We start from the raw sequence: 27,093 nt of genomic DNA, 5'->3' as shown, positions 1-27,093 counted from the left end.
TCTCATCTATTAAAAGCAAAACTCCTACAATTATGGGGAGGATCTACATGGTTAACACAAGGCTATGGTCATTTAAGTTTAAAGGCTCCTCTATGTTGGGAATGGTTAAATCATACTAAAAATTATCAACCTGGTAATTATGAGACAAGGCTGGGTGCTTTACGAACTATGCCTGTTATTACCCTTAGAAAGAGTGATTGGCATGGGACTCAGTGGATTTGTGGCACTAATTTATGGCCTTGACATCTACAGGGATGATACGAAGGTGTAGCCTGGGATTCCCATGAATTTAAGGTCATACATGTTAACAAATTACAGGTAACCCAAACCAATCTACCACTGGTATGATCCCAGTGGGTCAAAGATCTGTATTCTACTTGTATGACCATTTAGCAGCTTGTGTGTGTGTGTGCCTTCAATGGGGTTGGAGGATGTAATTGACCACATCTAAGCCTTGACAACTTTCATAAGCTTTAAATGACAGTAACCGGGCTATTTGGAGAAGGCAATGCCACCCCACTCCAGTACTCTTGCCTGGAAAATCCCATGGATGGAGGAGCCTGGTGGGCTGCAGTCCATGGGGTCGCTAAGAGTCGGACATGACTGAGCAACTTCACTTTCACTTTTCACTTTCATGCATTGGAGAAGGAAATGGCAACCCACTCCAGTGTTCTTGCCTGGAGAATCCCAGGGACGGCGGAGCCTGGTGGGCTGCCGTCTATGGGGTCGCATAGAGTCGGACACGACTGAAGTGACTTAGCAGTAGCAGGGGGGATGGGATAGTTAGGGAGTTTGGAAAGGACATGTACACAATGCTATATTTAAAATGGATAACCAACAGGATCTAATAATGTATAGCCCATAGAACTCTACTCAATGTTATGTGACATCCTGGATGGGAGGGGGTTTTGGGGAGAATGGATACACATATGGAGGTGAAGAACCCGCTTGCCAATGCAGGAGACTTAGGCGATGCAGGTTCAATCCCTGGGCTGGGAAGATCCCATGGAAGAGGACCTGAAAACCGCTCTGGTATTCTTGCCTGGAGAATCCCAAATCCCATGGACGGAGGAGCCTGGCAGGCTACAGTCCATAGGGTCACACAGAGTCTGAAGCGACTTAGCATGGCACAGCATGGAGGGTTCCCAGGTTGTGACATGGCAAAGAATCTGCCTGTCAATGCAGGAGACACAAGAGACGCAGGTTCGATCCCTGGGTTGGGAAGATCCCCTGGAGTAGGAAATAGCAACCCACTCCAGTATTCTTGCCTGGAAAATTCTATGGAGCCTGGCAGGCTACAGTCCATCAGGTCAAAAAGAGCTGGACACGGCTGAGTGACTGAGTCTGCACACGAGCAGATACAGGTATGGCTGAGTCCCTTCACTGTTCACCTAAAACTATCACAACATTGTCAATCCGCTGTACCCCGATACAAAAGAGAAAGGTCAAAACAAACAAACAAACCAAAATAACCATTACATTTAAGATGCAATTTTTTAAATAGCACTTCATGTCTTACACAACACTTTTCTCTCCCAGAATGAATGTGTGGAGTGTCTAATCTGAGTACAGCAGTCAGAGCGACCTTTCCACAACGTAAGTGAAATTAAGTCACTCCTCTGCATGAAATTCTCCAAAGTTCCCCATCCAATCCCAAGTGCCTCTCTGGACCTGCAAGGCCCTACACCATCTGCGTCCTGTCCCTCGGAGTATCCCTCTGCCCGCATCTCCTCTGCTCTAGTCCTCACACACAGCATTCCAGCTCCAAAGCTCATTCCCAAACATGTAAGGCAAGTTCCTGCCACGAAGCCTTGTGGTACTATCCCCTCTGCTTGGAAATTCTTCCCCCAGATATACACATAGCTCCCATTCTCACATTTTCTGATCTCTGCTCAAATGTCACCTTATCAGAGACGCTTTCCTTTATCATTCTATGCACCTCCCCCTACTCTTTATCCTCTTATTATTTGACTACTCTCTGTTTCCTCCTTCTAGAACTTAAGGTCCTCGAGAGCAGAGAGTTTACCTGTTTTGTTTACTTATATCCCCAGGTCCCTGAACAGCACTTGAGCACACAACAGATGCTTAATCAATGCTGTTGAATGAAAGAGTCAAAAATATTAAAAGATATAAGGAAATTGTTCGTTATAAAGAAGAACTAGCAGGCGTGACAAGCAGGGAATTAGAACCCCCAAATTTGAGTAAAACAGAATAAAAATCTAATAGGCTATTAAATAAGTGTGTTTAAAATGATCAAAGATAAAAGGTGATATACACTAGCATATAGTTATGAGCACAGACTCTAGAACCAGGTAGCTTGACTGAAATTCTAGCTCTTTCATTCTAGCTATGTTCTAGCTATGTGAACCTGGGCAATGTATTAATATTTAACCTTTGTAACGCTGTTTCCTTATCTGTAAAACAGAAGCAAAAATAGCATTTATTTCATAGGATTACTGTGAGGATTGAATGAGTTGATGGACTGGGTTGGCCAAAAATTCTTTCAGGTTTTTCCGTAACATCAGCTGGAAAAATCCAAACGAACTTTTTGGCCAACCCAATATCTACAGCACTTGAAACAGTGTTTGGTATGTAGTAAGTACTTCACAAATGCAGTTATTTGTGAAGTACTACTTTAGCTATTCTCCTTTTACTTTATCATTATTATCCACAAGAATGGGGGAAAAAAGAAGAGGTAGGTTTGAAGAGGAATCAAATCAACATATGAAAAATATAAGTAATGAAATTAAAACACCTCATGCTGCAAGATGAGTGCCCCATTTGCAACTTCACATCCATATTCCTGGCAGGAAGAAGATGAAAAGACAAAAGGCGATTACCAGGCAATTTTTATCTTTTTTTTTATTGGGGGGAAAAAAAGGTTTTTCCAGATGCCACATTCAGGGAACTTGCAACTCAATGGCTTGAATCATGTCACCTAGTCTTTAGGTGTGCACTTTCACTAATGGTATATATCAATTTCTACTTCTCAATTTTTGCCAACACTTAATGTCATCAGACTTTTAAAATTCTGCCAATCTTATGAGCATACAATGGTATGCTATTGCTTTTATTTGAATGGACTGAACAACTTTTAATGTCTGTTGACCATGATTAACTGAATTTCCTTGCTCATTACAATTTGCTAAGTACCTCTGCATAACAACTAACCACCAAAACAATGTTATACAATAATTAAGTATTTATATAGCTCAAGTGCTTGTGGGTTAGATGGGGCAGCTTGTCTGAAGTGGCTGTGTTACTACATGGTCTTACATCTTCCTCCTGGGACTAGTAGGCCAGCCTGGACAATTTCTTCTCACGACAATGGCTAAAGGACATAAATCCAAGTGGAACTACATGAGGTCTCTTAAGACTAAGGCTTGTTAGCTGCCACAGTGTCATATGTACCACGTCCTAACAGACTAAAGCAAATCACATGGCCAAATCAAAAGTACAGAGGAGAAGAAATATCTTCTGGTCTGTTAGTGGGAAGAACTGCAAAGTCATACAGCAAAGGGTATGAATGTTGGTAGGGGTCTACACAATATCCTTTCTTATATTTTAAACTGGGTTATCTTTTTCTTATTGATTTATAGGTATCCTTTATATATCCAACAAACTAATCCTTTATCAGTTATAAGTCTTGCAGATATCTTCTCCCATCTGTGGTCTGTCTTTTTAACTCCCTTAAAGGTAGAGTTTTTATTAAACAGCAGCTTTTAGTGTCAATATGGTCAAATGTATCAGTCTGTTAATGTGCTTTCTCTATCTTGTTTAAGAAATCCCTATCTCAAGGACATTGAGTTTTTTTTATTAATAAAGTTCTGTTTCTCACTTTTAGGGTTTTAACCTACTGTTGATTTTGCATATGGTATTCTAATATTTTTCATAAAGATACCAATCTTTCTGGCACTATTTATTGAACAGAAAATCCTTTCCCTGCTAATTTGTAATGCTACTTCTGTTATACATCTAGTTTCCATAAATTCATGGGTCTATTTCTAAGCTCCCTTTTTGGTTCAATTCATCTATTTCTCTCCCCCAATACTGCACAGCTTTAATTACTAAAACTCTAAATTTAGTTTAAATTTAAACTCTAAATTTAAACTAAATTTAGAAAACTAAAACTAAAACTCTCCCTCATAAGGCTCCTTCAAATAACATTAAAAAATATGATTGTCTCTTGTTCTTCTATATAAAAATTATGATAAGCGTATCATATTTCACTTTTAAAATATCCTATAGGGATTATTTCTGGAATTGAATTTAGAGATTAATTTATGTGAGACCATACATCTTTATAATACTGAGCCTTTTTCTTAAAAAAATACTCTTTCTTTTTTTTTTCTTGGCCACACTTCATAGCATGTGAAACTTCCCCAACTAGAGATTGAACTTGTGCCCCCTGCAGTGGAAGCATGGAGTCAATCACTGGACCACCAGGGAAATACCTCTAATATTGTTTTATTATCCATGAATATGGTATAATTCACCATTCATTTAGGTCTTCTTTCACATTCTTCAGTAATGTTTCCTTATTTTCTTTATGACCTTGAATGTTTTTTGTTAGATTTATTTCTGTTGCTTATAGGTTTTCTTGCTATAGTGAATGGGCTAGTAGGCTTCATGGGCTGAGTGGAAATGTTGCTAAAATCTTGCCATTAAGAATGATGTTTAGGGGCTTCTCTGGTGGTTCAGTGGTAAAAAAATCCACCTGCCAATATAGGAGACGGGTTTGATCCTTGGTCCAGGAGGATCCCACGTGCCATAGAGCAGCTAAGCCTGTGCACAACTATTAAGCCTGTGTTCAGGAGCCAAGGAATTGCAACCACTGAGCCCACGGGCAGCAACTACTGAAGCCCATCAGTCCTAGAGCCCGTGTTCCACAACAAGGGAAGCCACCACAGTGAGAAGCCCGTGCACCGCAAGTAGAGAGAAGCCCCTGCTCATCACAACTAGAGAAAAGCCCGAGTAGCAACAAAGACCCAGCACAGCCAAAAATAAAGAAACAAATGAATTAATTAAAAATTGGGGTCATAAATGAGTGCTAAATTGTATTAAATGCTTATTCTGTATTTATATGCTTTTTTCCACTTAATCTGGCTATTGGTTTCCCAGGGCTGAGTGTGAAGTTGTTCAGTCGTGTCCAACTCTTTGCGACCCCAAGGACTGTAGCCTACCAGGCTCCTCCGTCCATGGGGTTTTCCAGGCAAGAGTAGTGGAGTGGGTTGCCATTTCCTTCTCCAGAAGATCCTCCCAACCCAGGGATTGAACCCAGGTCTCCCGCACTGTAGGCAGACACTTTACCATTTGAGCCGCCAGGGAAGTCCAAAGGAGGAGGGCATGGCCATTCCTAGGGCTGCTGCAACAAAATACCATCAACTGGGTGACTTAAAACACAGAAACATACTGTCTCACCGTCTGGAGTCTAGAGATCTGAAATCAAAGCCAGCAGGGCCAGGCTCCCTCTGAAACCTTTAAGAGAGGAATCCTTTGCTTTTCCCTGTCTTCTGGTGGCCCCAAGTGTTCCTCAGGTTGTGGCTGCAGAACCTCAATCTTTGCTCCATCCTCACAGGGCTTTCTTCTCCCTGTGTGTCTCTGTGTCTCCGCAGGAAGATCTCTCCTGTATCGTCACAATGTCTTCTTATAGGGACCCTAGTCATTTTGAATGAAAGTGCCATACTCCAGTATGACCTCATCTTAATTAATTACACCTGTAACAACCCTGTTTTCAAATAAGGTACTGTAGGTTTGGACTTCAATATATCTTTTTAGGGGGAACACAATTCAACCCATAACAATCTATTAAAATTATATATTACACTAATGGATTTTTTGGATATTGAATCATCTTTGCATTCCCGGAATACACACTAACCCAGTCTTTATTTTTATACTTATTTAGAAGCTGAAAAGATAAATCTTCTGCTTTTTCAATTCTCCAATAGTATATGGCTAAACTGAGTAGTGGGTTGAATACTGTCCCTCAAAATTCATGTCTACCTGGAACCTCAGAATGTAACCTTATTGGAAAGAATGTCTCTGCAGATATAATTAGGATGAACTCATACTGGATTAGAGTGTGTGTTCTAAGTCACTTCAGTCATGTCCGACTCTTTGTGACCCCATGGACTGTAGCTCTCCAGGCTCCTCTGTCCATAGGATTCTCCAGGCAAGAATAATGGAGTGGGTTGCCATGCCCTCCTCCAGAGGATCTTCCTGACCCAGGGATCAAACCCATATCTTTTATGTCTCCTGCACTGGCAGGTGGGTTCTTTACCACTAGCACCACCTGGGAAGCCCATACTGGATTAGGGTGGGCCCTAAGTTCAATGACTGGTGTCCTTACACCAAGAAGAGAGGATGCATAAATACACACAAGAAAGAAAGCCACATGAAGAGGTAGAGATTGGAGTTACACAACTACAAGTCAAGGAATACCTGCAAACACCAGAAGCTGGAAGGATTTTCCCTGGAGACTTCGGAGGGAGTGTGGCCCTGCTGACACTTTGGTTTCTGACTTCCAATCTCCAGACTGAGAGAATAAATTTCAGTTGTTTTAAGCCACCCACTTTGTGGTGCTTTGTTGTAGCCCACCCTAGGAAGCTAATATAAACTGCACAAAATTGCCAATATCAAACTGTAATATATAAAAACAGTAATTTCACTTAGTTGACCTAAATTTTGATTTAAAATGAATTGGTGAGGGACTTCCCTAGTGGTCCAGTGGTTGACTCTATGCTCCCAGTGCAGGGGTCCCAAGTTCGATCCTTGGTCAGGGAACTAGATCTCACATGTTGCAACTAAGAGTTTGCATGCTGCAACTAAAGATCCTGCATGTGGCAACTGAGATTGAACATCTCATGTGCCACAGCTAAGACCCTGTACAGCCAAATAAATAAATAAATATTTTTTTAAAAATAAATGAATTGGTGAAAAGGGAAAGTATTTGTTTCCGTATTAACAGAAGAAGCTGCAGCTATTTAAAAGTTGCTATTCTGTTTCAAACGGCACTTTTGGTTACCGGCCTGTTATATCATTTCCCTTCTGTTTACTCATTATTCTATTCCTACTACTCCACCTACTCATTCAATACCTTTTTGTGGAAACAGCTCCTCAACTTTTCTTCAGAGGATCAACCCTTCACTTCTTCATTTCTTATGGGTCTGGAAGATACTCACTCGACTCATCACTTTAGAGGGCAACTTGTGACCTTGACCTGGCAAATCAGAGTACTGCATTCCCATGGCCAGTTATTGGTTTGGGGATGGACATATCAAACAAGGCCACAAAAGGAGGTTCAATCAAAGCAAGTCTTAGCATTTTTTCTTGGAGCAACTAGGAAAGAAGACCAATCTTATAAGGATGTGAGCCTGGAGCTATGCAGATTTTCTGCCACCATAAGAGAACCTACATGAGAAGGGATCAACACTGGGGAAAGCAGAGCAGAGAAATAGAAAGACCAGATCCAATCGACATCATTTTTCTCTAGACCAGAGGCTGGTCATTCATTTCTGTAAAGGGCCAGATGGGAAATATTTCAGGGTTTGTGGGTGTGAAAATGTGATTTATAATAAATATGTATTTTGGAAAAAAAAATATGTATTGTGGACTTTGTCCATGGTTCCTGGCTCACAGTTCTCCAAACCCCTGGAATTTTCTAAGCAGTGAGAGCAATGGGAGCATCTGGTGTTATAATATTTGAAATTATATCAGAGCCATGAAGGTGAAATGGGCATCTTGTTACTTATAACAAGTCCCTTTCAACCATAACTGAGTTTATATTAATAAGGTGACTTTTTTTTGACTATTTATTTGGCTGCACTGAATTTTAGTTGTAGCATTTGGGATCAAGTTCACTGACCAGAGATCGAACTTAGGCCCCCTGCATTGGGAGTGCCGGGTCTTAACCACTGGACCACCAGGGAAGTCCCAATAAGGTGAATTTTGGGAGTCCCCTAAAGAATGGGGGATTGCCAGGGAGAACAATTAGTGGATTAACAGTCCCACCTCATGACCTCTAAAGAGGAGAGAGGGACTGGAGGTTGAATCAATCACCAATGGCCAATGATTTAATCAATCATGCCGAGGTGATGAAGCCTCCATAAAAACCAAGGATAGGGTTTCTGAACTTGCAGGCTGGTGAGCCAGAACTCACCCACTTGCCAGCTCCAAACTCCACAGGACAGAAGTTCCTGGTTTCAGCATCTTGTCCTATGTCTCTCTTCACCCAGTTGTTGATTCATGACTGCTTAATATCCTTTGTAATGAACCAGTAAGTTAACTAGTTTTCTGAATTCTGTGATCCACTCTTGCAGGTTAATCAAGGAGGGGGTCCTGGGAACCTCTGATTTATAGCCAGTTGGTCAGAAGCATAGCAAACAATCTGATTTGTGACTAGCATCTAAAATAGGGGCACTCTTGTGGGACTGAGCTCTTAACCTGTGGAATTTGATGCTATCCACAGGTAGACAGTGCCAGAATTGAGTTGAGTTAGTGTTGGGAAAATTGCTTGGTTTGGGGGAAAACCCCACAAATCATAGTGGGTCATAGATCTCTTTTACAACTATTCAGCTTCACCACTATGTTGTTCAATTCAGAGCATAAAAACATCTAGACAATATGAGAAGGAATGGGCATGTTTGTGTTCCAATAAAGCTTTATTTACAAAAACAGAAACAGACAGGGGACTTACTTTGCAGTCCAGTGCTTAAGACTCCACACTTACAACACAGGCGGCTCGGGTTCACCCTCTGGTCCGGAACTAAGATCCAACATGCTGTGCAACGTGGCCAAAAATCAAACAAACAAAACCAGACACAGGCTCCTTTCGTTGACCCCAGCCCTAGGCTCAGTCATACCTTAAGCTATATGGATCCTTGAACTTTTAAGTTACTTGAGCCAATAAACGTCCTTTTCCTTAAGTTAATTAGAGGTGGTTTTCCTTTTAACTTGTAACCAAATAATCTCAACTTATGTTCTATCTGAAGATTCTGAATTCTTCGTTAACTTTCATCTAACTATTAGTGTAACTATTCTTTAAAATCCATTCTTAACCCTGAAAGGAATCAAAGTTGGTTTCACAGAGGAAAGATAAAGTGATGACCAAGTCATTGCCAGTTCTTTTTCAGACATGTCTTATATAAACACTAATTCTATTCTTAAAAGATTTAATAAAAGTTAATTCCTTGGGGGAGAAACAGATTTTCTTTTTCAGTCTAAGTTTCAACAAGAATTTGCTATGCAGGCAATTTGTAGACATTCAAAGTGAGCATCAGTATTGTTAAGAGCTGCAAACAGTAGTCACTGTGTACAAATTTAAACAGGCTCCTCACTGAGAGTTGATGGGGAGTGGGAGGACGTTAACAGTGAAAGTAAAGTGGAAAATTATCTTCTCCTGACTGCAGAGACTTGAACACTGTTTTGAAAAGCAGAAGAAAGAACAGAGGACCTCTGAAAAGGCTGAGAGCTGCGGGAATGATTTTAGTAACAGACTGTGTCAAAGGGCAGTCACGTGCCTCTTCCCTAAAGTGAAACACCTCAAGTTGGCAGACGAATTCCTAGAGCTATGTACTCTGGTCCTGAAAAGAAAAGTATACTTTCAAGACAGGATGGAGACTGAGTTCCAGGGGCTTAATGAAAACAATCCAATAGATAAAAGGAAGGAGGTAATTCACACACACACAACTACGTAACAAACATACCGCAGGGAAGATAAAGAGAAGGATCATGGATGAGTCCAAGTTTTATGGCCTGAGTACTGGCAAAAGGCACTTGCCATTTGTTGAAATGGGAAAGACTAGGTGAGAAACAGGTGGTAGGGGCTGGTACCTGGAGCTCAATTTTGGACATGTTAAGTTTAATGTGTCCCCGTTATTCATCTAATAAGAGATGAAGAGTGGGCAGCTGTGCACATAAATAGAGTTAAGAATTTAGGTCCAGGCTGGGGATATAAGATTGGGAACCATCAGCATATAGATGGTATTTACTCAACCATTTAGTCATGAGATTAAATGTGATTACAAAGGAGGAGACTACATAGAACAGATACAAGTCCTTGGCACTCTTAACATTTAGAGAATACAGAGATGAAGAGGACCGAGCAAAGATACCTGAGAGGAAAGCCAGAAAGATAGAAATACCCTGGAGGGGAAGAAAGTGTTTCAAGGAAGAAAAGGTAGATCAACTGTGTTAGTTTTGGTAAGATGAGGACTAAGGATTGACCACTGGATTTATCAGTGGAGAGTGTGTGTATATGTGTGTGTTAGGGTGGGTTTAAGGGAGAATGGGACAAGAGAAACCAGCACACACAAGTCTTTTCAAAGAGTTTTGCTGTAAAGGGAAAGAGAATCAGGGAGGAAGTGATAGTAAGGGAAAGTGGGGTCAAGGCTGAAGAAGAATTTGAATATTTTGGAAAGAAAAAAAAAAAAGATAACTGAAGAAATAAACTTCCAGATGAAGCAGAAAGAGATTGAGAACACATTAAAATGGTTACTATTAGAAAGGATCACCAAAAAAAAAAAAAGAAAGGATCAATGAGGGATGGGAGTAGATGCCCTCTTTGCAATAGGAAGAGAAAGTGACAAAGTGTACAGATACCTGAGAAGGGAGTAGTATGGGAGCTCATTACCGATGCCTTTGGTCTCTAAGTAAATATCACTATTTGTGAAAATGATGAGGATGGGGTAATACAGTAGAATTACAGTCATTAAATATAAAAATGTTTATCTGATTTTTAATCTACTCTGATTTATACTTTTCACTCAAATCATAAGATTAAAGTATCACAACATAACCTGCGCTTAACCCATAGTAGATAATAAATATTCAGTGGATTTGTATTGGTGAAACTGTTGCATTGCTAGACTATAGCAACTGACAGGCAGGAGAAACTGCTGTTTTTCCTTAACCTACCCATCTAGGGTTGAGTAAGTTTGTCCTTTGCTCTTGCCAGGTTTTCGTAACTAAGGCAACAGATTTTGGTGTCTGTACTGATCATTTTTACCTATTGCATACCTATTTAAGCCAAACAACTGCCCTTTTGTATTCCGTTATGTTCTGATAAGTAGAGTCTGGGGCTGAGAGTCTGAAATCTCATGACCCAGGATCTTTCATCAGCTAATTTCCTGTAAGATATGCTAAATGGGTCATGATGGAAACAGAAGACCAGAGGAAGAGAGAAATTTCCAGCTTCTAGCTCTCACAGTTGCTATAATAGTAGCAGGATGGGATGATTCTGGACAGCAGCTGAGGCAGATACAGAATCTTTTTGGTGATTCAAGTTCTGATTGAGGTGGCAATTCTTCAGCAGATCCAAGACTGACTGTGTCTTCAGAAGGGCAGCACACGCTTGTGGGTTCAGCTTTAAGGGCTTGTGAACTCTTAAGCCCTTGTGGTCTCTGAGTATCATTTCCTTCTTCTTTTTTGTTCCTCCAGCCTCCATCCTCATTTATGCTCTTCCAGGCCTTCCCACACCCTTGCAATTTCCTGTAGCATATTATCTCCGTTTGGAATATCTGGAATGACTTCCGTTTTCTGGATAGGACTCTTACTATACAATCTTAACAACAGAAAAGGTCCCAGGAAATAGGCCCTCCGAAATAGGATTTGAGGATTGGTTTGCTGACTATTTGAGCTTGAACAGAGTGATGGGCTTACTGTTGATGGAAAATGGAAATGTAGTGGCATTATGATTACCTACCTCATCACTCATGTTTGCTTAGGATGAAGTCCTATCAAAGGCAATGCTTTGGGAGACCAAGTGGCTGCTGCATTTGGCCATCATGATAGTAATGATGACCACAAGGACTTGGGAGGCCATCTGCTCTGACTGTATTGAAGCACTCACAGAGAGGAAACGATAAGTTCCAGTCTTTAAACTCAAGTCACCATCAGAGAATCAAAGAACTTTGACGATGACCCTAAACGAAGCTCTCTGTGAAGTCGCATGGTGCATATAGCTAAATATTAGACCCCAAATGTGTGGGCTGCAAAATAACAACACAGGTTGTTTTAACATCCTGACTAAGCCTCTGATGCGACAGGCACTGATGGTGAGAGAGACCCTAAGGCTTGGAATGGGAAGATCTGAACAGATTCAGGCAAGCTGAGAACCTTGAACCTCTAAATTCCCAAGAGCCTCCCTCACCAAGGAAGCTGCCTGTCCTTCCTAGTCTGAGGAGACCAGCCTTCCTTTTCTTGAAGACAGTAGAAACTCACCTGAGACAACTACCTTGCAAGGAGATACCAATTTTCCTCCAGACACACCTCCCCACTTCTCACTACCACCAGACCACGGCCAGAGTCAGATCCCAGTATTTCCCAGGGAGGATAATGTAAAATTATCATGCAGGAAGAGCTGTTAGTGAGTTAAAGCACTTAGGAATGTCTCTGAAAATGTTTCACTGGCTGACCACAACTTGAACTCAAGAGTGAACTATATTCAATGAAGTTGAGATGCCAAAAATTCTGGAATGTAGAGGAAGAAACCCAAATGTCCAGAGGACACTTCCTTCACTTAGATATGGAGGTTATCATCTGTAGGATGGGGATGACAGGAGAAAAAGTCCTCACTGAAATGGGATGATAAAAGATCCCAGAGTGGTAAAGGCCAAGTGACAGTGGTTAAATGCTGCCAACGACGTACATATGATTACCATAATACACAGCAGGGATCAAATTGCCAACATTCATTGAATCATGGAGAAAGCAAAAGAGTTCCAGAAAAACACCTACTTTTGCTTCACTACTACACTAAAGCCTTTGTGTGTGAAAAGAGTACATAAGGCTATATACTGTCACCTGGCTTATTTAACTTATATACAGAGTACATCATGTGAAATGCCAGGCTGGATGAATCACAAGCTGGAGTCAAGATCACCAGGAGAAATATCAACAACCTCAGATATGCAGATGATATCACTCTAATGGCAGAAAGTGAAAAAGTGAAAGTGTAGTTGCTCGGTCATGTCCAACTCTTTGCAACCCCATGGACTGTGGCCCACCAGCCTCCTCTGTCCAAGGAATTCTCCTGGCAAGAATACTAGGCAGAAAGTGAGGAGAAACTAAAGAGACTCTTGATGGGGGTGAAAGACGACAGTAAAAAAGTGGCTTGAAACTCAAGATTAAAAAAACTAAGGTCATGGCATCCAGTCCCATCACTTCATGGCAAATAGAAAGGGAAAGAGTGGAAATAGTAGCAGATTTTATTTTCTTGGGCTCCAAAACCACTGTGGATGGTGACTGCAGCCATGAAATTAAAAGATGCTTGCTCCTTGGAAGGAAAGCTGTGACAAGAAAAGTTAGAACAGCGTATTGAAAAGCAGAGACATCACTTTGCTGATAAAGATCCATATAAGCAAAGCCATGCTATTTCCAATGGTCATATATGGATGTGAGAGTTGGACCATAAAGAAAGCTGAGCACTGAAGAAATGATGCTTTCCAACTGTGGTGCTGGAGAAGACTCTTGAGAGTTTCTTGGACAGCAAGGAGATCAAACCAGTCAATCCTAAAGAAAATCAACTCTGAATATTCACTGGAAGGACTGATGCTGAAGCTGAAGCTCCAGTACCTGGCCACCTGAAGCAAAGAGCCAACTCATTGGAAAAGACCTTCATGCTGGGAAAGAATGAAGGCAAAAAAAGAAGGGACTGGCAGAGGACGAGATGGTTAGATAATATCACTGACTCAATGGATATAAATCTGAGCAAACTCTGAGAGATAGTGGAGGACAGAGAAGCCTCGCATGCTGCAGTCCATGGGGTCACAAAGAGTCAGACATGACTTAGTGACTAAACAACAACAGCAGGGATGGATCTTTGGTGATGGCTAACTGATCTTGTCGTCTCTGGGAACTGTCTAAACAAACAGCTTACTAAAGTATTAACTTGGTCTATATAACAAAAAACCAACCAACCACCAAACAGAAATTCTAGGTCTACTAAGCAGGAGTAGACTTGGTTTGCCATATTGGAGTATGATAGCCTGCCATCCATACCTCAGACCTAAGCTGCTTTAGAGAACTGGATTTATAGAACATTTGATTGAAGAAGGACACTACATTCCCACAAGTACATATTAAAAATCTCCTCCAAGTCTTCCTCAAGGGACCTGAAATAATGTCCTAGTAGGGCATTACTAAATGAATGTAAGTGAAGCCATTTACGAGGATGACTGAACACTAGGAGAAAGGAACTATCTAGATCTTTCAGGGACTGCGAGATACTGGTTCTGAATGGGCATTAATCCCCGGGTACCCAAAATGCCATTGTGATCCACCAATCAAAGTAGGCATTTACTGAGGCAGTGTTAATGGAGTTCTGGCCTGTGTCTATCTCACCCTATGGTTATTTTTCCTATTTCTGAAGTACATTTCCAAAAGCCCTACTTAGCAACTGGCAAAAGCCCCACTGTAGCTCCCTGATCATGGTATGGGGGCTATTATGATAAGGGGCTTCCCTGGTAACTCAGCTGGTAAAGAATCCACCTGCAATGCAGGAGATCCCAGTTTGACTCCTGGGTTGGGAAGATCCACTGGAGAAGGGATAGCCTACCCATTCCAGTATTCTTGGGCTTCCCTGGTGGCTCAGATGGTAAAGAACCTGCTTGCAATGTGGGAGACCAGGGTTCAATCCTAGGGTTGGGAAGATCCCCTGGAGAAGGGAATGGCTACCCACTCCAGTATTTTTGCCTGGAGAATTCCATGGACAGAGAAGCCTGGGGAGCTACAGTCCCTGGGGTTGCAAAGAGTCAGACACGACTCAGAGACTTTGGAACAAATAGAAATTCTTAACTTTCCTTTCCTACCAGCATAAACCAAAACCAACACTAAATCCCTTGGAAACATACAGAGATCAGTGCCACCATCAAAGGCTTCAAAGATATTAGGGTAGTGATTCCTATCACTTCGGCATTTAATCTGCCTCTCTGGCCTCTGCAGAAGGTGGACAGGTCTTGGGCACTGACTGTAGATTTTAGTATGCTTGTTCGTCATTCAGTCGTGTCCAGCTTTTTGTGACTCCATGAACTGTAGCCCACCAGGCTCCTCTGTCCATGGAATTTTCCAGGCAAGAATACTAGAGTGGGTTGCCATTTCCTTCTCCATGAGTATGCTTAGTCACTGGGTAATTCTGATTGTAGCTGTTGTTCCAGATGTGATCTTTCTATTGAAGCAAATCAACATGGTACCAGGCCCTTGGAATATAATCATTGACTTGAGAGAGTTTTGTCTCTATATGGATCAGCAAGAAACACAAGTAGCAGTTTGTTTTCACCTGTCAGGGACAATAGTTCACTACATCGATATTATAATGCTGATTGGACATAATGAGAAGAAAGTAGCAAGTATCTTAGATACCTTAGTAAGAAAAATGTGTGCTAGAAGGTAGGAGACAAACACCATGAAGACTGAGAGTTTTGCCTCCTCATCGACATTTTCAGAGGTCAAATAATCTGGGACATGCTGGGATCAGTCCAATCTAAAGTGAAAGACAGGACTTCCCTGGTGGTCCAGTGGTTAAGAATCTGCCTGTCAATGCATGAGATGTGGGTTTGATCTCTGGCCCAGAAAGATCCCAGATGCCTCAGGGCAACTAAGCCCATGAGCCACAACTAATCAGCCTGTGCTCTGGAGCCTGCGAGCCGCAACTACTGAGCTCACATGCAGCAGCTACTGAAGCCCATGCACCCTAAAGCTCATGTTCCACTACAGGAGAAACCACCAGAATGAGAAGCTCATGCACGGCAACTAGAGAGTAGCCCCTACTCTCCACAACTAAAGTCCTCACACAGAAACGAAGACACAGCATAGCCATAAATAAATATATTTTTTTAAAGACTTGTATCTAGAATATATAAAGACTTCAAAAAACTCAATCATAGGACAAACAACTCATTGGCAAATGATTTGAACTGATATTTCACTAAAAGATACACAAATTAGCATATGAAAAAATGTTCAATATCATTAACCATTAGGGAAATACACAATGAACAATGAAATGTCATTACACACCCACTGTAATGGCTAAAACTAAAAAGACCGACAGTACCAAGTGTTGACAAGGATGTGGAGAAACTGGATCGCATACACTGCTGGTGGGAATATAAAATGGTACAATTACTTTGAAAAACTGTTTAGCAGTTCCAGTAAAATCAAACCTACTCCAGGACCCAAGAATTTCATTCCTAAGTATTTGTCCTAGAGAAATGAAAACATATGTCCACAAAGAGGTTTGTACAAGAATTTAGAGCAGCTTCACTCACATTCATCCTCATCTAGAAAGAAATGTCCATCAACTGGTGAATAGATAAACTGTGGTACATCCATACCAAAGAACAGCAGTGAGCAACAGAAAAGAACAAAACCTCAGATATACAAAATGACATGAATGAATCTCAAAAGCAAAAAAGCTCAACAAAAAAAGCTAGATACAAAAGAGTCAATAGCGTGTGATTCCAGTCACATGAAATTCTAGAAACAGGCAAGACTAATGTAGAGTGACAGAAAGGAGACTGATAAAAGGCATTGGGTGGTGGGGGGCAGGGAAGATAAGAGGGAAGTTCTGGGTGATAGACTTTATGGTGACTGAATGGTGACATGAATACATATCAAAACACAGTACCTCTTATTGTATGTAAATTTTACCTTAATAAAGTAAAAAAAAAAAAAAAAAACTCCTAGAAACAAGAGAATATGTGAAGATATCCAGTATAAAACACACAAAGTGAACACACAAAAATGAGTAGCTAGCTATCCAATGCAATGGAAGGTTCTTGCAAAATTGTTTAAATTAAATATCTTAAGAAATATGCAGGAAGTTTAAGAAGCATATGATAAAACTCTATAAGGAGGGTCATAAAAGAACACTTGAATAAACAGACTAACGCCTTAACTTTCTGGCTCTGCTTTTACCAGAGCGATCTGCTAAAATATAAGTCATGTTGTATCATTCCTCTTCTCAACACTTCCAGAAGTTTTCTTTTCAGAAAGAATTCCAAAATCATGACCCTCATCTAAAAGGACTGCAAGATCTTTCCTCCCATCCCCTACCTGCCCCTAGCTCTAGCCTCAATGGTTTTGATGTTTCCCAATGTGCCAATGCACTCCTGATAGTCCTTGTGTCAGGAACCTTCCTCACCCAGATCTTCACATAACTTGTTCCCCAACTTTAAAAAAATCTTTGCTTCAATATCACTATTAGAGGTTACCTTGGCAAGTCCATCTTTAGTATGGGAAGTTTCAGTTGATCACTATGACTCAACAGCTGTTGTCATAGAAACTATGTCATACATTAGAAACCAGGAGAAAAGATAAAAGTGAAAAATGATAGTTGTCTTCTGATATTGAAGAAGAACTATGTGGAAGAGGAAGCTCTTCCTCTAGAAGAGGAATTATTCTTCTAGAAGCTCCGGTAGGTGAGTCCTCTGGCCTGATCACTAGAACGTTAAGTTCCACAAGGCCTGACTGTTTGGCATCCTTAGCACAGAGCATGTCTGGCACACTGGTGCTCAGTCATATTTGTTGAATAAATGTTTTAATGTGGTTCTGAAAAGGAAAATGGACCAATGGATAGGACTAAAAGGAGGCAGATATTAGTTCAATATGAAGAACAGTTTCTTAAAAATGAGAACTTGATGGGATTTTTTGAACTCAGGTGTCTTGATCTAGTGCCTTCATGTTTATACGCAAGCAAACAAAAGAGTTCCAGAAAACCATCTATTTCCGCTTTATTGACTATCCCAAAGCCTTTGACTGTGTGGATCACAATAAACTGTGGAAAATTCTGAAGGAGATGGGAATACCAGACCACTTGACCTGCCTCCTGAGAAACCTGTATGCAGGTCAGGAAGCAACAGTTAGAACTGGACATGGAACAACAGACTGTTTCCAAATAGGAAAAGGAGTACGTCAAGGCTGTATACTGTCACCCTGCTTATTTAACTTATATGCAGAGTACATCATGAGAAACGCTGGGCTGGAGGAAGCACAAGCTGGAATCAAGATTGCCGGGAGAAATATCAATAACCTCAGATATGCAGATGACTCCACCCTTATGGCAGAAAGTGAAGAAGAACTAAAGAACCTCTTGATGAAAGTGAAAGAGGAGAGTGAAAAAGTTGGCTTAAAGCTCAACATTCAGAAAACTAAGATCATGGCAACTGGTCCCATCACTTCATGGCAAATAGATGGGGAAACGGTGGAAACAGTGGCTGACTTATATTTTTCTGGGCTCCAAAATCACTGCAGATGGTGATTGCAGCCATGAAATTAAAAGATGCTGACTCCTTGGAAGGAAAGTTATGACCAACCTACACAGCATAATAAAAAGCAGAGACATTACTTTGTCAACAAAGGTCTGTCTAGTCAAGGCTATGGTTTTTCCAGTGGTGATGTATGGATGTGAGAGTTGGACCATAAAGAAAGCTGAGCACTGAAGAACTGATGCTTTTGAACTGTGGTGTTGGAGAAGACTCTTGAGAGTCCCTTGGACTGCAAGGAGATGCAACTAGTCCATCCTAAAGGAGATCAGTCCTGGGTGTTCACTGGCAGGACTGATTTTGAAGCTGAAACTCCAATACTTTGGCCACCTGATGCAAAGAGCTGACTCATTGGAAAAGACCCTGATGCTGGGAAAGATTAAGGGCAGGAGGAGAAGGGGATGACAGAGGATGAGATGGTCGGATAGCATCACCAACTCAATGGACATGGGTTTGGGTGGACTCCAGGAGTTGGTGATGGACAGGGAGGCCTGGCGCGCTGCAGTCCATGGGGTTGCAAAGAGTTGGACATGACTAAGCAACTGAACTGAACTGAACTGAAACTAAGGTTTGGGAAGTTTTAAGTCGGTGGTTATTTTACTGCTTATCTCAGTCCACTAGTGGGCTGTGAAATCAATTTACTGTGTACAAGTAGGATTTTAAAGAACACAAAATAGAATTTAAAATATTAGAGCTTATTGCAAGTAGTAAGAATTCTTACATGAATTTTCTGTTTCAGATAGAGAGATAGATTAATATACAGAATCCCAGGTGTGTATTAGGTCAAGATGTGCTGTGTTTAGTCGCTCAGTCGTGTCCAGCTCTTTGGGATCCCATGGACTGTAGCCTGCCGGTCTCCTCAGTCCATGGGAATTCTCCAGGCAAAAACACTGGAGTGAGTTGTCATGCCCTCCTCCAGGGGGTCTTCCCAACCCAGGGATCAAACCCAGGTGTGTCCAGGCCAATTCTTTACCATCTGAGCCACCAGGGAAGCCCAAGAATACTGGAGTGTGTAGCCTATCCCTTCTCCAGGGGATCTTCCTGACACAAGAATTGAACCAGGGTCTCCTGCATTGTAGGCAGATTCTTTACCAGCTGAGTTACCACGTAAGTCCTGGTCAAGATGTAAAATGTAGTATTTCTTACTATTTTGGTAAAAAAAAAAAAAAAAAAACTGTTTTGAGTAATACCAGGTTAAGCTGCTCAACACAGAATTTGCCCCCTTGCAAAGTAACGAGTTCTATTTGCAGTTGAGATGGAGGTAGAATGTCATTGATTTAGGATGGAAACACTTGGGGAGCGGTGGCACTAGATGATGTTAGGAATTTATATTTTTTCATTACATTTGTGTACATTTTCCAAAATCATCATACATCCTTTTAAAAGTAGTTTTAAATACATATATATGAAACATACAATAGAAATTTAAAATGGAGATGGGATGGTTTCTGTAGGTTTACACTGAACACCATTTGTACTGTAATCCAAGGCAAAAAACAAAACAAAACAGAAAAGTACAAACAATTTATATAATACTTGCGACATTTGCCCACTATGAAATGAGCATTTTTCTGGCGCTAACTCCTAGGAGGAATCTGTATGTGAATTCTTCTGAGGGCATTAAATGTCATTATAGAGAATATGTGGACCAATACAATAAACTTCCTAACTGGTCTCCTTGCCTTTTATCTTTTACCCTTCAATCCATCCTGAAGTATGTGATCTTTCCAGATTCTCCTGTTTAAAATTCTTTAGTGCTCCTTCCTGCCTCCTTGATAGAGTCCATATTTCTACGGATGGATTTAATACCCCTTGGGACCCAACTTCTGCCAATCTCTGTATGCTCATCTCCTTCCAGCTACCTACCTCCCACTCTTAAGATCTATGCCATTCCCAGGTACATTATACCCTTCACGCTGCCAAGCTTTTTATATATTGTTCCTATGCTACACATAAAACCACCCTTCTCAGTCTGAGAAGCTCTTCCTCTTCCTTCAGAGTCAGCTCAAACACAGCATCGCTTGGGAAGCTTTCCTTGACTTTCCTGGGTTCATGCTAATTGCTATTTCTTCCAGGACCCACTGCACTGTGTACATGTACACCATGGCAATTGCTGGAATGCATTTTATTTGCCTGCTTGGATATGTGTTTCCCTTCTACACTGTAATAATCATACGAGGAGAGACCATGTCTCTGTGTATGGTGGTGGTGATTTAGTTGCTCAGTTGTGTCCGACTCTTTGCAACCCATGGACTGTAGCCAGCCAGGCTCCTCTGTCCATGGGATTTTCCAGGCAAGAATACTGGAGTGGGTAGCCATTTCCTTCTCTAGAGGATCTTCCCCACCCAAGGACTGAACCTGGGTCTCCTGCATTGCAGATGGATTCTTTACCAACTGAGCCACCAGGGAAGCCCAGCCTTGATTTAATGTTTGAGACATTCAATAAATATCTTCACTAATGTCCTTACTGAACTAACAAGGTTCTTTTTTTTAAATTTGCTTTTAATTGGAAGATAATTGCTTTACAACGTTGAGCTGGTTTCTGCTGTAACAACAATGTGAACCAGCCGTAAGTAGACATATATCCCCTCCCTCTCAAACCTCCCTTCCACCCCGCATCTCATTCCACCCTTCTAGGTTGTCATGAGCTCCCTGTGTTATATAGCAACTTCCTGCTATTTTACATATGGTAATGTATATGTTTCAATATTACTCTCAATTTGTCCCACCCTTTCCATCCCCTACCATATCTATACGTCTCTATTACTGCCCTGCACACATACAATGGAATATTACTCAGCCATAAAAAGGAACAAATTTTCAGCAAGAGGATTTGCTGCTGGTGTTAATTTTATTTTGTTGAGGCTGTTCAGTTTGGCTTCTCTGTATCTATTGATTGCCCTTTTTGAGAAAAATGAAGGTGTTTTTATAAAAAAAAAAAAAAAAAAAAAAGGAACAAATTTGAGCCAGTTCTAGTGAGGTGGATGAACCTAGAGCCTGTTATACTGAGTGAAGTCAAAAAAAACAAATATTGTATATTAATGCATATATATAAATCTAGAAAAATGATAATAATGAACCTACTTGCAGGGCAGGAATAACAAAGGTTATTTACATGATTTCCCTATATCCTGACTTTAAAGTCAAGGACATTCTATAATTAATTCAATGAAAGCATTTCAAAGGCAAACCAAGCCAATATGTTTTAACAGTACGCTGTTCTTTAGAATTTTCTCTTGACATGGGGTTCAAGCTGATTAGTTATCACCTTTTTTGTGTGTCCCCATTGTGAACCACACATAACTTTAAGGTGACACCTTTCACACTAATTTTTGTACCTATCTTTTCCTATAAACTCTTTGAAGGCAGGGATAGTCATATTCATTTTATTTTTTTAATCTCTATTTTATGGCACAGAGTCTGGTCTATAATCTATTAAAAGTTTGTTCCTGATAAAAATATATCTATTATAGCCCCAAACCTAGCATTTAATAGAAGTTACCCAGTAAAGTCAGCAACAGAACAAGGATGCCATCTATTCCCACTACATATTATTTAACATCATTCTGGAGACATTAGCCAATGCAATAAGACTTGAGAAAGAAACTAGAGAAAGGAGAACTAGAAAGTATGAGGTGAAATTATCACTGTTTGTGGATATGCTTGTATACCTGGAAAATGATAGAGAATCAACTGTAAAATTACCACAAACAAAAAGAGTATTAACAGGGAGTAGGAGATTATGAAATTCATAACAGAAATCATTATCATTAACTTTTATATATATATATATATGTATATATGTGCAAAAAAAACCATACCAGGTAAGAAATATAATGAAATAAAGGACTCCGGTTTTCAACAACATTAAAAATACAAAATATGGAGGAATAAATTTAACAAGAAATGCATAAGACTCATGAAAAAACCTAAGGACATAAGAGAAGACTACAGAAAATCAAACTCTTTGAATAGGAACATTCAACATATTACGATGCCAATTCTTCCTAAGTCATTTTATAATATAACATGATCATAATAAAAATACCAGTAGGTCATTCTAAGATCAATACAAGTTGATGCTAAAGTTTTATGGAAAAATAAATATACAACAGCCAGTTAAATTTTGAAAAAGAATGAAGAGAGAGAATTAGCACCAACAAACATTCAGTTATATTATATACTTCATCAGTAATTAAAACTGTGATGCTGATGATAAAGACAAAGACAGACCAGTGGAGTATACTAGGAAATCCAGAAAAGTACCCCAATATATGTGGGAATTTAATATATGATGAACCTGTGGTAAAAAGATGAGCAATTTACTAAGTGACATTGGGACAATTTTTAGCCTTCTGGAAAAAAAAATAAGCTGGATTTACACCTCCATCTCATACCAGGATGAATGCCTTATGGATCAAAGACTTAGATGTGAAAATAAGTCCATAAAAGTGCTAAGAAAATATAAGGTTTATAAACTCAAATTGGGAAAGGCCTTTATAACCATGACTCAAAATACAAAAGTCATAAATGACTGATACGTGTGACGACATAAAGATAAAACAAAATTCTGTATGACAAAATATACTACAAAAAGGTGAAAGACAAATGACAACATGGCAAAAACATCTATTAGAGAAATGGCAATCTCCATAATATACACTAAGCTTCTAAGAAATTGGCTAGAAAAGAATGATAACCTAAGAAAAAATAAGACAAAGGACAGTTCACAGAAAAAGAAATATAAATATCAGATGAAGGGATGTTCAACCTCAGTCATAAAAATATAAATGCAAATCAAAACTATATTGATGTTTCATTTTTCCTCTCTCAAATGAGCAACAAAATCCAAACATTTGCTAATATTGATAAGACTGTGGGAAAGTAAGCACTTTCAATCTTGACTGGGAGGAATACAAATTGGTGTCACTCCATGGAGGGCAATTTGGCAACAGTTTTCAAAATTATGAATGCATATATTCTCTGACCAAGCAACTTCACTCCTGGGAATTTATCCTACAGGCATACTAGTACATGGGGCTTCCCACGTGGCAAAGTAGTGAAGAATTCGCCTGCCAATGCAGGAGACACAAAAGATATGGGTTTAATCCCTGGGTCAGGAAGATTCACTGGAGGAAAAAATGGCAACTCAGGCCAGTATTCTTGCTTGGGAAATTCCATTGACAGAGGAGCCTGGCAGGCTATAGTCCATGGGGTCGCAAAGAGTCGGATACGACTCAGCAACGAAGCACTAGCTCTAGCATACTGGTACATGATCAAAGTGACACATGTGCATAGTTATTCACCGCAGCACCGTCTAGAATAGCAAAAGACCAGAAAAATGTCCATCAGTAGGGGAGGAAAGTCATATGGAAAGATGGCTAAAATACAAACATGACACATGATACACATAGTTAAGTCTTTTTAAAAAGCAAGGAACACACACACAAATTATAAGGAAAAAAAGTGGAAACTCTGGAAAACCAGGAGGGAGGTTGCTAACTGGAGGCAAGGTGGGATCTGGGAGACAGAGGCAAAGATGGAGAGGAGACATTATATGGTATACTTTTTTAACATTCTGAGTTTTCAATCATATGAATATATATTAAAAAATTTTTTTAATTTTTCTGTGTCAAGCAAGTGGGTGAAATATTAACTATCAGTCTCACATTTATCCAGATCTAGGTTGTAATTCATGATTAAGATATCTTGGGAGCTCACAGAGTAATGATATTTTGTGTCTACCTATGTCAAGATTCATGTGCCACGTGAACAAGTGACAAGATCACATTCCATTATGAAACGTCAAGAGGTTATATTTCTTGGGAGAAAGAGAACAAACCAAGCGAGTGTCAGGTGAACAAACAGCTATACTATTGCAACTGTCAATCTGCTCACTGGTCTGAACACAGTGATGATGGCAGGAATGGGAAGGAAGGAAAAGATACAAATGACCTGAGTGGGAAATAAATCCATGGGTCTTGATGGCTGATTGAAAAATTCTACTGTGTATGTTCAGAGAGCCCCACTGCAGTCTCCAGAGCTCTTCTAACTCTTATTCGACTTGCCTAATTGTACCAAAGTGTACCATGATTTGTAACTGGCTGTGGAAGTCTAGAAAGAAAGAAAGAGAACCCAGTGATTTTGTGCTTAGCAGTATCACTAACAGAAATTAGAAAGCCAGAAGGAAAAAAGCCAAGTTAGGGAAAAAGCAATGAATTAGGTTTTAAGTACATGGTGTCTGATACGAGTGGGAAATCAGGTAGCCGTGGCCAGAGGGCTACTGGAAATCCTAGTCTGAAGTTCAGAGGGGACATCAGACTTGAAGGTGGTGATGTGGGAGAGATCTGCAAATAGAGAAGAAGAGGCTCAGAGGAAATTCGGGCAGAGGGGAGAAGCTGGATGACCGCCCTGACTGTGGAGCAGAATGGGGAAGAGAAGGCAGAGATACAGACAGAGAAATGCAAGAAGAATCAGGAGAGCATGTGACACGTACACCGAGGGTGAGGAGCTTTAGGAAGCAGTGAAGGGGTCTACACATTGAGAAGTGAAAGGGCCACAGCAATAATAATAGCAATGAATCCTGACACACAACAACCTAGAAGGTAGATAGTATTGTTAGCTCCATTTTACAGAAAAGAATATTAACCCAGGGAATTCCCTGGTGGTCCAGTGGTTAAGAAATCTAAGCTTTCACTGCTGAGGGCTGGGGGTTCAATCCCTGGTCAGGGAACTAAAATCCCATAAGCTGCAGTGAAGCCTAGAGAAAAAAAAAGTGGGGGCGATATTAATTCAGAAAGTGACTTCAAAGCTGCAAGATGTAACTGATAAGCTATAGTCCTTCATGGTGGTCTTGGGAGAGCTGGGAAATCAGAGTTCTGCCACTAAATTAGCTATATGTGCAGGGACAAGCAACTTCACCTTTCTAGGTTTCATTTCCTTCTCTGCAAATTGAGGGGATTGGTCTAGATAATCTCTAGCTCTTATGTAATGAGTCTTTGATTAAAGCCGAGTGGAAGAGGGACTTCCCTGGTAGTCCAGCGGTTGAGAATCCACCTTACAATGCAGGGGACTTGGATTTGATCCCTGATTGGGGAACTAAGATCCCACATGAACTGCAACTACTGAGCCTGTGAACTCTGGAGTGCATGGGCCACAACTAGAGACTCAACATGCCACAACTAAGACTCAACACAGACAAATAAATAAATAATTTTTTTTAAAAAGGCAGCATGGTAGAGATATATACACATAAGATGGGCAGTGGATTGAAAATTTAGCCATAAGTGAGCAGGGAGACCTGGCCAAGATCAGAATGCTGAATGTTTTACATAGTGAATTTTCAAGCAATAAACCCATACTCTGATATATAAAATCTATAACTGAAAAACTCTTATTATCTATATATTTCAGTTAGGTATAATATCAACAATTAAAATTTTTCATACCTGGAAATTTATAAATACTGTTCTTGAAACCCTGCTAAGCTGGTTGAGTAGAATAAAAATGGAAGAGTCCAAGTGACGCAGTCTGTATATGAAGGATTGTCCTGTAGAGAGAGAGAAGAGCTATTTATAATAAACATTTGTAATAAGAGACAGAAACAACTGCTAAGGTACATAAATATTTATGGAAATAAATTATATAGGAGCATTTATCAAGAATCATTTCTTTAGAATGTAAAAACAGATCATCTAGCACAGAATATTAGTTAATGGGAATCCTGAACCTCTTAATATTAAAGTCTGTAATAAAGATTTCCAAAATTAAAAAATATTATGGCAGACTGAAAGCAAACATACTTTTCAACTTTAAGAATAAAATAAACTTTTTAAGACAACAGCTGTTCAAAGGCAGGCCAACATATGTTCTATTACCCTTTTCCTACAAATCACATCAATATGATTTGCAAGAAAACCAAACAGAATAGCTTTAAAGATTCAACTTACAAAGTTAAACATTTCTTTAAAACTCTATGGTTAAGAGGAAAGTGGAGGAAAAAGTTCTACTACATATGTTCACAAAGTCCCATTACAGTCACCCAGATCTTTCATTTGTTTGCCAGATTGAACCAGTGTATCTCAATTTGCAGGAGCAGCTGTAAGAATTCTTGTATTAAAAACGTTTCAGTTTTGGGCTTCCCTGATGGTCCACTGGTGAAGAGTCCACCTTGCAATGCATGGGACACCTGTTCAATCCCTGGTACGGGAAGACTCTACATGCCATAAAATAACTGAGCCCGTGCATTTCTACTCTAACCCAAACCTTTGTCATTACCAAAAAAATAATCCATTCAACTATTTTGCTTATTGATGAAGTTTTGTTAATGAGGAGACTATTAAGGCTTTATGTTCACAGGCAGTGGAAAAATGAATTAGATGCTTTTTAAATCAATCAATTAAGCTAAGAATTCCCATCAAAATAATTTTGACTAAATTAACGAAATCATTTTTAAAATAATACAGGTTATTTCTGATTTTAAAAAGGTATTATAGGGCTTCCTTGGTGGCTCAGTGGTAAAGAATCCATCTGTCAATGAAGGGGACACACGTTTAATCCCTGATCCAGGAAGATCCCACGTGCCACAAAGCAACTAAGTCCGTATGCCACCACTACGGAGCCTGAGTGCTGCAACTACTGAAGCCCACGCTCCCTAGAACCTGTGCTCCTCAACAAGAGAAGCCACTGCAATGAGACTAGCCCCCACACAGCAATGAAGACCCAGCACAGTCAAAAATAAATAAATTAAATTTAAAAAGAAAATAAAAGCATTATATACTTTTAGAAAAAATTTTAAAATATAAGCAATTATAAAGAAGAAAATGAAATG

The 27,093-nt window shown here is 40.0% G+C and overlaps 1 protein-coding gene across 4 annotated transcripts in view; it reads right to left on the bottom strand.

Moving 5' to 3' along the window:
• The window catches only part of ZBTB8A (zinc finger and BTB domain containing 8A), a 58,856-nt gene that overhangs the window by 18,955 nt on the left and 12,808 nt on the right, over window positions 1-27,093 (bottom strand). For 2 of the 4 annotated variants that reach the window (XM_061148468.1, XM_061148467.1), the window contains 2 exons: window positions 25,712-25,812; window positions 8,699-8,782 (listed from right to left, as the gene is read on the bottom strand). The gene's annotated coding sequence lies outside the window, so the exon portion shown is untranslated. The remainder of the gene's footprint in view (window positions 1-8,698; window positions 8,783-25,711; window positions 25,813-27,093) is intronic. The other 2 variants (XM_061148466.1, XM_061148465.1) reach the window with 1 other exon arrangement.

This window comes from Dama dama, chromosome 8 (assembly GCF_033118175.1).
Source record: "Dama dama isolate Ldn47 chromosome 8, ASM3311817v1, whole genome shotgun sequence".
Taxonomy (NCBI): Eukaryota; Metazoa; Chordata; class Mammalia; order Artiodactyla; family Cervidae; genus Dama; species Dama dama.
This window is presented reverse-complemented; position numbering and strand designations above follow the sequence as displayed.